Genomic DNA, 15,049 nt, shown 5'->3' with positions numbered 1-15,049 from the left:
GCTGGGAATTGAACTCAGGACCTCTGGAAGAGCAGCCAATGCTCTTAACCACTGAGCCATCCATCCACAACCACTGAGCAAACTCTCCAGTCCTAAGGAAGTAAACATCTCAAAAGTCTGAAGAAGTCACTGATGCACAGTAATGCACACTGATGCACACTTAGTAGATGTGCAAGGCTTTCCTTTTCCAAGCTTAAATAGATTCAGTAAGGGCTCTGATAAGAGGAGCCTTTCTGACCTGTTGAGCTGCCTGTAAATAGTGGGGACAGAACTCCACAGGTTCTAGCTCCTATGAATCATCTCTCATACTGGAACCAGCTTTCACTTATACAGGGGCCTTTGAGTCATCCATTCCCTAATAACTCTTCACCCATACTCCTGATTCACCAAGATGGCCCTTGGTGGTATTATTCTTTTCATTTGTCATCTATTTATCTGGGACGAATGCACATTTGTTCACTGATGCCCACAAACAATGATCATTAGCCAACGTCATCTAGGATCCTGCAACACGGATGAAAGACGTTGTGTAACACAGTCTAGAGTTGTGTTCAAGTGAAAAGGACAGCTGGACATGGAAATTAACTAATGATCCTGATGTAGAATTTATTCAAAAGTGTCTTAGATCATTATGATTTCGAATTATGTCAGAATATTTTTCAAGAAAACCTAATGTTACAGATTAATCTTATAAGCAATATGACATAACAAAACAAGTAATATCAGTACAGATGCAATCTGGTGTTCTCTTGACAATTAATTCAGGACTTCATGAAGAGGAATATAGTCTTACATATCAATAAACAAAGGTCTGGATACTTTCTTTGAAAGTCTGATGTGATTGTTCATCTGATTTTTTAAATGTCCCCTATGCTACTCATCAGTTGCATTTAAAAAAAAGAGCAAAAAGTGTGCAAATAGTGATACTGATGCTACTTCAAAGAATCTGGCACCCAAGACCATAATAGGCCTTATAGTTTAATATAGAATTTCCAAAACCTATTGAAAAAGACATTTGAAAATCGGTGTGAAAGAAATGGAGTAGAAAGAAAAAAAAATGGTGCATTCACTTATTCTTTCATTGCAAATACTCACTTTTTATAGAATTAAGGCTTTCACATTACTAAAGTATATAAAATGTTCTGTTAAATTTTTACTACTTTTATATTGATATAATATGACTGACTAAGTGAGAAATTGCATTTTAAGATCTCAATAGAGAGATCATAGGCTATTTCTATCCATGACCCAAATGGTTCTTTAAAGGAAGCTGAGCATTAGCTATCATTTTGCTGAAAGTTTCTGTTGGGAGACAATATAAGTAAGAGCACATTTAAAAATGTTAGCACATTCAAAGGAAATAATGGAAAAGAATCATTACACAAGTGTTGATAGAACTGGGGAAGCAATAGGAATCAAGACGAGAAACAAGTTGGGGTAGTTTCCATAATCTACTGGGAGATGATGCTAGGAAAAGACTTCTCCAGAAGATGAATGCAGTCTCTGCCTCTTTTTATCTTTGGAGGATTTAGGTACAATTCATCTTCACTTTCAGATATTCGGTTTCTGATGATTCCCATTGGTCAACCTATTGCCAGAAGTGGTCATATTATCTAGGTTATCTGAAGAAAGACAAAAGGATTATGAAATAATATGTTAAAAATAAAAATGAAGACTTTCCTTCCTTCCTTTCTTCCTTCTTCCTTTCCTTGCTTAAGTTGATCTCTCAGGTATTTTTCTATAGCTAGGAGAAAAATAATCAAGATAAATTGTTTTCTTTCAAGGTGGTGAAATGTTCTGAAGTGAAGTTTGGTAGCAATGACTTAACTTTAAGAATAAAAACAATTGAATTTTATCTTCAGAATGGTATGTTTCCCATTTATAAATTATATCTTATTAAGGCATTATTCTTTTAAAGACAGGGACTAGAGAGATGGGTCAGAGGTTAAGAGCAGTTTCTGCTCATCCAGAGAACTCAGATTCCATTCCTAGCACTGACATTGTGGCTCACAACTATTTACAAATCCAGTTTCATGAGATTTGATGGCGACCTCTGACTTCTACTTGCTCTACACACACAGAGTACACTTACACAATCCAGGTAAACACAAATATACAGAAATTATGATAATAGAAAGATAGAAAAATTAAGGTAGAATTCAGTAGATATACAAGAGCATCTATGAGATAAACATCATTAGTAAACTTATTAAAGAAAATGCAGTTATGTATTTCTGAAATTTCATGACTTGTTAATGACAGAGGTATGACTGTTAGCTTAGTTGAATTACATTTGAAAATTTTGAAAGTCTGAGTAAGAATGTTCTACCAAAAACAACATTTCAAAAGTGTTTTCTGAACCATTACCTGATTATGATGAAAAAAATATTTTGTATGATTTGCCAAGACTGACAGCCAAAGCCCTAATGAAGCATATTTGCTCTCCATGTTATCTGAGAAGAAGAGGGAAGAAAGGAGCCAGAATGGTGACTTACAAGCATGATGTCCAAGTTTGACAGAGCATATTGACATAATGAGATCAAGGTATCCATATTGATGATATGGATGCAAAAATCTGTAACCCTCTAGGATTTCACTTGTGGTTTAATTGGCACTGGTCCTGCTGGACATAACTGTAACTCAAGTTTAGAGCCAGAAACTGGTAATGGATCAAGCAAAGAAATGAAAGAAATCTTGGCAGTCTTGCAAAGATCAAAGCTTTCTGCCAGTAAGTAATAATAAAGTAAATCTAGGATAGTGTTGATTGACCATTAAAGAGGTCCATCATAGTAGCTTGATTAATATGATGCAGATGGCAGATAGATGAAGAGGAATTCAATTGCAGATCTTTTTTGTTTCTAACATTGTTTTCTGTTGGAACATATGGCTTACACCAAAGAAGAAATAAAGATATCAACAATTAAAATGCAGCCGTCTTTAGAAACTCTGAGAGCTTTTCCTAGCAACAGAATGTATTTCAGTTCTAGCAACAATATAGTACTTATGCGCCATTGTAGAACTAACAGTATAGTGACAGATTATCACCATATAGATGGCTGATAAGTAAAACACTTTAATAATAGATACTTGGTTCTTATGATAATTGACCTAATAATATATTTGTTAACCAGATTTTCTATTTAAATATAATTGTATGCATTTTGTTGATTTTTAAATATTATAAAGTGGCTTTCTAATAAATCACAGGTTAAATATGAACTTATTGGACTTCTTTTCAAAATGCTTTCCAATCCTCAAGGATTTACATGGGATTTATATTAACTATAAACATTTACATTTAGAGAATACTAGCACTATTATAGAGCTAAATGGTACTGTTTGATGTAGAAACCATTTGAGTTAGTATTTCTTCTTGAAAATGAGCATAATGTTAAGTATTTCAATTGGTTATTTCTGATTAATAAACCTTATGGAAGATTTTGAGGTATTTAGTTAATACATTGGAGAATTTGCTTACTATGTATGGCAATGTCACTATAAAATTTCAGTGGTTATTAAAATGATTTGTCTAAAAATGTATAGTGTATTACAGTTGCTTGGAAGCCCCATTGCCTTTCCCTCCATATTGTATGAAGATATGTGGCTCAGATTGACAAATATTTGTGAGAGTGCTCTGAATCCCAGGAACAAGATCTCATAGCTCTGATGGTCATAAGGGATGCCATGATAACACCCCAGGGAGATAGATTCTCTCTCTATTAGAATACAATTATAGAAGAAAACATACTTTATCTGTTTATATAGCCTACACCCTTCTTACTTTATGTAATTTATGATAATAGTACATAGAATATACTATTATAATATGGGATTCAGTCTGCCACACTCAGCCTTGTAGGTTTTGTAAATCACCCATTAGCTTTCATTTTTGCACTTGGGAGCACTATTTAAATTCAGAGGAAATAGCCACCTAACACTATCACAGTTATTACATTCTTTCCTCACTATTACTGCAGTATCCTCTAAAACTTGGAGAGTTGAAATAGATGTCTGATTACCTTTCGCAATTTATGTCTGAACAGAAGAGGCCACTGATTCTTAGTAAGTTGACTGGCTATGAACCCATACAATAACCACTGTACACTCTGAAAAATTTCCTCCATGACTATTAAAGGCTGAAAGCAGTAGTGATCTATGGGCACAAACACAAATGTTAGAAGGAAAATTTGCAATAAGATCACATCAATTTAACCAAACAATAGTAATTTCTTCCCGACTGGGCCGATGTCTTTCTCCCCCACAATTATAGGTTTTTGGAACATTTTAAAGTATAATATATGAGTCATATCAATAAATTAAATGGAAAGTAGATTGTTTCACCTATGAAATTTGTGTCGTTAGTTATTCCTTTGTTTACATCTTACCTTCCAGGTTAGTAGCAGAGTACAAAGTATAGTAGACATATTTGTGACAAGTATACCCTAAAATTTCACAGTGCCTTATGACACTAAAAATCAGTTGAGAATTATTTGCACATGTTTTGAAGCAGAAACATGCAGGCTCTTCATCAAGAGGAACTTATTGCCTAGTTCTGCATGTAATTAATAGTAAGGGCAATAGCATCTATCAGTTGGGGACCTTTACGTCTGTCTGACCAACAAATTGTAGGGAGATAGTCCAATCATGGCGTTGGGATTTTCCTTCAATAATTTCAGAGCTCCTTGGATTGCCTTTCCACTCACATATGTTGCCATCTCTTTAACTCATTAACTACTATTTTTATTGTCCATCCAGACGTCTATCAAAAGTGGTGGGTGATATAGGGTTGGAGGGCTTTCATATCAGACAGCTCATAGCAGCCGGTAACTCCATTTTCATAGGACAAGCTCTTCTGGTTCCTATTAGTACCAACACACACATAGTGCGCACACACACACACACGCACACACACACACAGAGAGAGAGAGAGAGAGAGAGAGAGAGAGAGAGAGAGAGAGAGAGAGAGAGAGAGAGAGAGAGAGAGAGAAGAGAGACAGACAGACACAGACAGAGAGAAAAACAGAGAGACAGAGAGAGATGGAGAGAAAGAGAGAGTTGCACTATTTTTTAAAGCAGTAAGATTATTTTTGATATACTAAAATCTTTTAAAAGGATGGGCACGATCTCTGAAGGGCAAGAGCTATACACACCAAGCAAGATCTAAACAGCCAAGATAGATTAAAAAGAAACTGTCAAGTTCTCATACAACAATAACAACAACAATAACAACAATAACAACAACAACACCTGATTGCTTGTTTCATGGAAAGGCCAAACATAGGAACTGAACTAAGGATAGCATACCCTAGAACACTGATGCCTTCATAATCTATAGTTAATTTTCATGAACAGTCTGACCACCACATCCTGAGATGCTGTTACTATCCGGGAGCCACTGTGTACTTCCCTTGACAGTCTACTATATGATGAACTGCACTATTCAACTGAGATCAGGTCTAAAAAGGTGCAGGGCCATTCTCTGGTGCTCTGTGCACATTGTTGGAGACAAATATCTGGTCAGAAAGGTTCTTCTCCAGATCAGCACCATTCTTTGTATCTGACTATTGAATGTGCTCCAATCTGGGAAGCAGTCTTTACCTCCAATATACATTCTTTCAAAAATCAATTTGCTCTAGCTGAAAAGATGCTTGGTTCTGAGATCACCTGAATATTTTAAAATGTATATTTTATGTATTATAATTTATTCACATTAAATGCCAATTGTTATCTCCTCACTCTTATCTTCCCATTCCCACCCTCTCTCCCTCTTCTGCCTAATCACTTCCCCTAGATCTCTGATACGGGGAGCCTCCTACCCTAACTAACTGACAATAGCCTACTAAGTCTCATCAGGAAAGCCTGCATTCCCTTTCTCTGTGTGTCCGCTAAGCTGCCTTGCCTAGTGGCAATGACCATTTTGTGGGCACCAGAGTGTATGTCAGAGGTTCACTAGAAGTGCTCCTTTTCCCCCACATAGAGAATCAGCAGTCCATTGGCTACATCTGAAGGGGGTCTTGGTTGTCTGCATGCATTTTCCTTGGCTGGTGCATCAATTTATGTAGGCCCCCCTGTATCCAGATCCCCAGGCCTCACTCTCCCTGCAGAATTCCTGAGCTCTCCCAGGCCTTATATCTCTCCTGCTCTTCCTTACAACTCCCAGTGCTACACACAGAGTCCTCCTTCAAGTCCCAATATCTGTTCCAATCCCCCACTGGGTGGAATCTCTCAGAGGACGTCTCTGTTGTTCTAATAACCTCTGATAAGTGAGTATATACCATGTGCTAATCTCAAATTGTATTATAGAACAACTATAAAAAAATGACATGGTACTGGCAGAGAAGTAGGCCAGTCTATCACAAGAATATTCATCATAGGTGTAATAGGTAGATATGATTCTATACAAAGATAAGGTAAAAATAGTTAGATAAGGTCTTCAAAAACCTCAGACATATACAGAATATGGCATTTAAAAATATTTTTATGATTCAAAGATACATTTACAGTGAGACAGATTAACTCCTGATAACACCCAGCCTACCTCAAAAAAGATGATGAGCATCAGTGAACCTCCTCATGGAAATGGCTTCAAATGTGGCAAACAAGTCACTGGGCAAAATGTCCTTGTTTCTGCCACAGATACAATTCTGCCTAAAAATGGGCACGCTTGGATATAGGCAGAGTCAATGGCCAATCTCTGCCAAGACATGGTAAGCAAGTCCTCAATACTTCCTGCCTAACAAATATGTCTGTCAGATATGTTGGGCCAGAAGACTAAAGATGATGCTCTTACCTTATAGAGAGTTTTGGATCACTGTTCACGCATCAAACTGTCCCTGTCATTTTCGTATTTTGGAAGCTGCTAATCTGTACTTCCTTTCTGCTCAGATAATTAATTTTATTCCTTCTCAAGCCTCTGATGGAGTTGAAGACCAGATAGTTTAGTTTTACAATTAAGCTTAGTTGTTTCGCGGTTAAGATGCTTTTAGGTCTAGATAGATGTTTTAAGTCAATAGAGATGAGATATGATAGATATCAATTTACATTCAGAATTTTAGATGCACCAAGATAGGATAGATGTTGTCTACAAGGTTGCCAAATTCAAATGGCCAAAACACTATTAATATAACATTTATACAATTCCTGATTGTTTTGTGGTTCCACTTGCTATAGGTAGTTTATTGTATATATGTGTAATAATATAAATGTATATGTAAAAAAGCAAATAAATATATCAGTAGAACAATGGAATCTAATTGAAATCCCAGAAATAAGTTACACTCCTATGGATATTTTATTTTTGACAAAGAAGCTCAATTTTTAATAGCCATTATTTTATCATCTATGTTTTCTGTGAACTGTCCTCCTAGCTTTAAAATGGTGGTTCTGTTGCTAGGTAGTGTAGCATTTGTCTTTGTTTGTTTTTCCCTCATAGGAACTCTTGCTACTTTTTTTTTAAGTGATATAAGCAGGCACTATTTTCTGTTTTATCTTTTTCTAATATCATCTTGATTGCTTTAGTACTTTGTGAACCCCATTTACATGTTGGTGTGAATTATGAAAATGCATCAAACTCTCTCTTTTCTTACAGAGGTCACATCCTACTCTGAGGCACAGCAAAGCCACTAGGTTCTCTTATTGCTTATATAGGTGCCAGTGAATTATTTAAAAAGCAAGCAAACAAACAAACAAACAGGCAAACAAACTCTGCTGTGAATACGATCCTATCTCTCCCAGTGAATTCTTTATCAAACTTCATCTCTCACATGTCTAACTTTCTCACAATGTGGCCATTCTCTTATTGTCTTTTAGTAGCTGGGAATTTCAGGCAATGATAACTTTATGTCCATAATGGTTTGTATGATCCAGTTGCTCAGGACAGATTTCCATTTTCCTTTTCAAAAGAGGAAAATGCTGTTTCAAGGAGGAAGGACATTATTCAGATTCTCTTTTTCCACATTACTCAGACTAATCTCAGATGCCTCCAGATCCCACGGTGTCAAGAGTCAGGCTGGGAGAGGCTCTTTCATGCCTTATTTAAAAGTTTGATACATTCAAATGGTTTAGAAGCAGTATTTCCTGATTGTAATAATTTTCTCTGTTGAGCTGTTAAAGGCTTTTTCTGGATGCAGAATTATTGAATTTTTTCTTCTTCCATATTAAAGGAACCTGAGAGTTATCATTTTTAAGCTTATACTTCATTCTCTGCCTTTCAATTGTCTTGTTATGCTCAAGGCACTCATAGCTTTGAATACCAGTATAGGCTCTTTAGCATGGATGTAATTTGTACTTTTTCCTTTAGGTGTTCAAACTCACAAAACAACACTTCGATCTCATCCTCCCTTTCCACTTTTCTTGCCAAGCCAGTGGCAAATGTGGAAAACAGTGTCTGGATATCAGGTTTCCACTGTAATTGCTCCTTCAAATGGGGGTAGCGTGCTAAGCTTTAATTTTATGTTTTATGGCCTACAACATAGGGCATGCAACCACCACTATGAGCTGCTTACAATCCCAACTACAGAATATTTCATAGGCAGTCAATTGTTTTGGAGATGCTCCCTGACTTGAGGGACAGACCCTATTCACCAAGAAGTCATGCTACCTCATATCTCAGAGAAAAAGACAGTCACCCTGGCATTGTCCTAAGAGTGCTACACTCCCAGAAAGCTTGGGATTGACCACATATCTTATCATTGACAACAGAAAGCATGCAATGCCACTGCAGCAAGGAGACATGTGATTCCTAATGTGAGAAAACACAGCCATATTCTGATAGCCTCTGCACACTCCCGTAAACAGATAGATGAGCCTTAGTTGCGCATCGTATCATCCCCTGCAGTGGCTTTTCAATTGCTTCTCTCTAACATTTATTTCTGTTTGGTTTGGCTGGAGCACCAGTTGTGTTGTGTATCTTTTCTGGAGACAAATTAGCAAATGCTTGTTGACCCAAGGTAAGGTCTAATGGCAGACTAAAGAAACAGTTCTATTCAAGCCTAGTTAAGTGAAACAGTAAGTTTGGGCAAAAGAGGTTACTTACTGGATCATATTGACTCAGCTGCAGCTGAAACCACCAAAAATCCCACCCCATACCCCATGAACAGCTAATTAAATCTGTATCCTTGGGGTGTTATACCAAAAATAGGCAGCTTCAGTTTCATGCATCCTAAACACTAGCAGTTGTACATATTAACCCTGGGTGGGGTCTTATGAATTATAACTTTCTGAAGTTTCGGCATTGGGACATCTTTATGAGTTCCTTGAGTCTTGTAGGTTTTTTGAGTCTTAAGAGACTATTTCCTCTCTTAGGAAAAGAGGCAGGAATTCGATTTGAAGGAAAAAGCTACACATCAAACAAATGCCACATGTTTTCGTTAATATATGACACACAATCAAGTTGATACCAGATGGTGAACTACCAGATGCTGGAGAGAATGTTTTCTGCTGCTTCATGAACAGATATGAAGCTAGGAGTTAGAATTCCTGCTGTTAGGGTGCATAGTGGAGTGACTACAGAGAGACAAAATGCACTACAAATTTCAAAAGGCCAGGAGAAAGGATTGTGAAAGGTTTCATCAAAAACAATAAAATTTTGTGACAATAGATACACTTAACTAGCATTTAAGCACTATATAATGTATACATGAATCAACACACCACATCATATCACAGAAATATTATTTTATGTTGCACTAAATAAAAATTTAAAAATAAATTGTTATATTAAAAAGATGAGTGAATACCAACATTGAAGTGGTCTGTCACCGAAGTCATCTTTTCTAGCTCCTCATCAGAATCCCAAGATAAAGAAAGGCACTAGGTGGGGACAGCTTCTACTGGCTAGGAATAGTGGTGCTGTCCATGTCTGCATAAAGAAACAGAGGTGCACAAAATTAGTGCAGCCTCTTGGGAAAGGAACCATTTGCACATCTGTGGCAATCATGTGGCATCTGCTCCAGATTAAACCTATTCCAAACCCAGTTGCGATTGCTTCAGCTATAACACTGGAAGCTATTTGTCAACATTTCCATGACCTAATTTTCTAAAATTTAAAATGAAATAACCACAACATTTGACTTGAGAATTGAGTAAAGATTATATAAGTTAATACAAATTCCTAGACAATAGAAACCTCTATTAAAGCAGTACCTGGCATATAAAAGGCTGTTATTCTTGTTATTGCCAAGTGACTTTGTGAACACTGTCAAAAATTTTAGTCCTCAGCCAAATGTTCTGGATGGAAAATAAAATTTATGCTAAGAATATTTTCAAAAAAGTTTGTGGGACAAAATGCTTGGTTTCATAGTTTAATTACAAAAAAATAACCTTTGCAGTTATGTTTCCTAACTGACCATCTGCTCAGAGCTGGTATTTGAACAGGATAAATAATCTTATACTAATCATTACTTTTCATTTACCTTTTCATTGATCTTGTCTGAAACTTGAAGATAGAAGCCATGGTTGTTGCTGCTTTACAATATGTAATTGCAATGAGGAACTAATGATGGAAATAAGGTCAGCAAAAGACAACATTTGATAGCTCATTCTGCTAAACACAAGAAGAATGCCCTTGAAAATGTACCTTCAGAAATGTCTAATGGACAACCATACTTCCTAAACAAAGCATCATTTCCAAGGCAAACATCCTTTTGTTATTACTGATAGATATTTTCATTTCTGTGTGAATGGGGGTCTCCCAGATCAGATATGTGGCAACATAACACCTGCAGAGTGAATCTGTGCTCTTTCTCAGAGCTGCTTAAGGACCCTCAAAGATAATCTTTCCTATCTTCATAGCACACCTGTGACAGACAGAAGAAGATATAAAATAAATATCAAAAATTTCTTTGTAAAATTGTTGATATACAGAGATTCTGAAGTTAGTTCAAATTGTATTTCAAGTATGTGCTGAAGGTTCAACAGTACTCTGGCACAGAGAGAGCTGGGTTTCTTATCATCTCTGACTTTGGGAAACCACTTCCATTCTCTTTAACTTATTCTGCAGTCCACTGTAGTTGAAGTTGGTTTTAAGATTTGTTAATAGAAGAATAATGTCATGATTGGTTGCATTTACATTGTTTCTTCTTTAAAGGCCCCTAAAGCAAAGCTGTGGTATTGCTCATTTCCTCAGAAATCACAGAGCATTAAGCATGTGTTCTCCTAACAGCCTCTGGCATGGTTAATTTGACAGTATAGCTTCATGGAGTAACTTCATTTTAAGTTCTCTGTAGCCTATAAAGGAATAGGAACTATTTTTGGAAGGCCACAAAGTAAGAGAATATAAAGATTAACAGAAATGTTAAAGTTTTTTTCCAAATGATGCTGTGGATGAGCACCAGTAGATGATATTACTAGTTCAATGTGAGCATCCTTCATCCCTGTGGAGCCTCATGACAGTGGTTGGCTCATTCATTTCAGGAGAAAGAAATGTTTCCTTCTCTTCACTTTTGCCCACCCTCCCTCCCTCCCTCCTTTTTCCCTCCTTCCATCTTTCCATCTCTCTTCTATGCTGTGGCATCTTCCTCTCATATTTATATTTACAAGCAGTGTCCATGCGAACATTTGAAAAGTCAACAGCAAAACTGAAATTCTCCAAAACTGCTTTTGATCATGTCTTCTCTGACATCCTAGTGCTCTTCCTCTGGAGAACTGTGGCAAAGAATCATTTGTGATTCAACTTTTAAACTGTTTTCATTGTTTGTTTGTTTTAATTCCTTAAGAAAATGCTTAAAGAGTTCTTTGAGGGCTAACTACATTCATGTCTACAATGCCTCAAGCACCCAGCTTTCACTCCCAGCCTTTCTCCCTAAATGAGAGGAAAGTGCAAGCTACTACAGAGTTGAAGCAGCATAGGTCTGTGAAAGGCTATGAGAATGGTCCATGTGACTCAGGAGACAGATAAGTATATCAAGGAGCTTCAACAAGCAGTATTTTGCACACTTGTCATGCTTTCTTTTTCTAACTATAATTTATTTTGCTTTCATTTCAACACTATTAAACCAGAGGGATTTTTATATCCCGACACTATCCAAATTAAATGCAGTTTACCAAAGCACACTGATGGCTACTTGAATATATCTTCTATTTTTATGCTAACATGGTGACTCTATTCCATTAACTCTGCTATACTTTCGATTATGTCAATATCTATAATTTGAAAATATGTGCTCTAATGGATTTAAGGCATATACATACCTGTTGAGTAGAGCTTCTCTATATATCTACCTGGTTAGTAGGGGAGACTTTTCCAATTATTACACTAAGTATCAGGATAATCAGTTTTTTCATTCATTAATTAACTAATTAATTAATTAACTTACATCCCAGTCCATCCCTCCTCACCCCATTGTCCCTTTCTTTTTTTTCTCAGAGAACAGCAGGACTGGCAATTATAACAATACGCGTTGACATATCAAGATGCAGTAGGACTAGGCACATCTTTTCCTATGAGACTAGACATACTTCCCAGTTGGGGAAAGGGATTCGAAGGAGGCAACAGAGTCAGAGCTAACACCTGCTTTAGTTGTTAGAGGATCCATATGAAGATCAAACTATACATTTGTTGCATATGTGTAGGGGGCCTAGGTCTGTCTTATGCATGCTCTTTGGTAGTAGCTCAGTCTCTATGAGCCACTATGGGCCCAGGTTAGTTGATTCAGTCAGTTATGTTGTGATGTCCTTGACTTGTCTGGCTCCTTCAGTCCTTTGTCCCCCTTTTCCCCAAGATTGTTCAAGCTCTGTTTGGTTGTGGGTCTTAGTATATATTTCCATCAGTTGCTTAGTGAAGCCTCTCAAAGGACAGTTATGCTAGGGTCCTGTCTATAAGTACAGCAGAATATAGATAATAGTGTCAGGGATTGGCTCTCTCATAGGATGGGTCTCAAGTTGGGGCATTGGTTGGCCATTCTCAGAATTTCTGCTTTAATGTTATTCCTGTGCATCTTGAAGGCTGGACAAATTTTGGGTAATGGTTTTGTGGGTGGTTTGTAGTCCCCATGCCTCCATTGGAAGTCTTGGCTGGTTATAGGAGATGGCCATTTCAGTTTCTGTATTTCCTGTTGCTAGGAGTCTTAGCTAGGGTCACCCTCATAAGATTCCTTGGAGTTTCCCTTTTCCTTTGTTTCTGGCTCACTCCAGAGCTGCCCTCTCCATTTTAGTTCTCTTTCCAGTTCTTTCTCCCACCATTCACCGCACACTTGATTGCACCTCTTTCTCTCCCTACCCCTTTTACATCCTGTTCCCTCCTCCACCTCTGACATCTATATTATTTTCTTTACTGAGTGAGTGTCAAGGGACTTAGCCCCTTTTGTTACTTAGCTTTATTTGGGTCTTTGTATTGTAGCAACTTTATCTGGTACTTCCTGCCTAATATTCCATTATAAATGAGTACACATAATGTGTGTTTTTCTAGGTCTGGGTTACCTCACTCAGAATGGTGTTTTGTAGTTCCATCCATTTGCCAGCAAATTTCATGATGTCTTTGTTTTTAATAGCTAAGTAGTATTCCACTGTGTAAACGTGCCACATTTTTAAAAATCCATTCTTTGGTTGAGGGGCATATAGGTCCTATCTAGTTTCTGGCTATTGTGAATAAAACCACTATGAATGATAACCAGTTCTTTATCCTACTATTAAATATGAATTGACCTCCATAAATCTCATGAAACTCTAATAAAGTAGTGTTGAAATTTTGCAAGGTGAAGATGAGCTTATTCAGCGTCTCCTACTCATATCTTCACAGTGCTTCCCACCAAGGTATTATATATAGACACAAAAATGCTTAGTGTGGTTTGCTGTGTCGTGTGCACATGCTATTACATAGTACACATTTCATATATGTGAAAAATATAAACATACAACATCTTTTCTTAGCAAATGTGAAGATTTTTTTATGTAGATCCAGTCATCAGAGAATATTTAATGTGCTATAAGAATCTACTTCAGGCATCGTTCTCTTTTCCAGAGAAGCTGTGTTAAATTCCATCTCCATGAGTAGACTTCAGGAAAGGCAGTCATGAGGAACAGCATAGACTATGTGTAGAACATAGAGCCATGGTCCAACTAAGAAAGGAAATTAAGCAAGAATATCTTAAATAAGACAGCTAGTGCTCATGGGTTTCGGGGCCCATTCTCTTGAGGATTTTTGATGTTATAAAATCCACCTCAAAATTGAAAATGTCCAGGAGGGGAATAACCCTTTCACACTTGCAGTTTGCCTCTTATCTAAGTGCCAAAGAAAGTCTTTTAAGTCAGAAATATCACAGGTGCTTGTGGTATGAAACCAATGACATGTTTGGGAAAAATGATTATAAGAGGATAGATATTAGGCAGGAAATTTGGAATGTCTATTTAAAAAACTGGATTAGATAGAAGAACTTTGTAGTGTGACTGTCTGCATCTCCACTGTTGGTATCTGTTGCAGTGTTTTTCCCCCCTCCTGCCCCCAACCTCCCAGAATACAGACTGATGAGACTCAAAATATAGGTACAAATACATCGGCTACACATGCTGGCACATGGCTGGCTACCTGTCCTCAGTTACCGTGTGTTTATCCTCCTCACATTTTGCTGGATGTAGTTCCTCTGCCTTATCAGATGTTCCACCTTCTATTCTATACTTTCCTCCAGGCCATAGGTTTTTATGGACAAGCATTGCCTTTAAACAGTGCACTAGATATTCTTTCGATAGATGTCTCAGTAGCCAAGTTTCTTGAAGTGAAATCCAGTGCAAAGAAATGAAGTCACAGAAAGGGAAAAATGGATACTGTGGTCGAAAATTATTTGTGTCCTTAAGCCCACCTGTGGTCAAAGTTAACATTCAGTAAACTAGATAAAATATTCAGTAAGTTACCTCTCTCTCTCTCTCTCTCTCTCTCTCTCTCTCTCTCTCTCTCTCTCTCTCTTTTTTGTATTTTTCAAATAAAATGTATACGCCATGAAAAGGTAGACCATACAGTATCAGATGGTAGCTAGTGAAGTCAGATGGACTATTGTCTGGTAAGTCTTTGTTAAATTCTACTTGAGATTCTCACCATATGTTCTACCATCAAGATTTC

The sequence above is a fragment of the Acomys russatus genome, chromosome 2 (genome assembly GCF_903995435.1).
Source record: "Acomys russatus chromosome 2, mAcoRus1.1, whole genome shotgun sequence".
Classification (NCBI taxonomy): domain Eukaryota; kingdom Metazoa; phylum Chordata; class Mammalia; order Rodentia; family Muridae; genus Acomys; species Acomys russatus.
The sequence above is the reverse complement of the archived record's forward strand: the minus strand, read 5'-3'. Positions refer to the sequence as shown.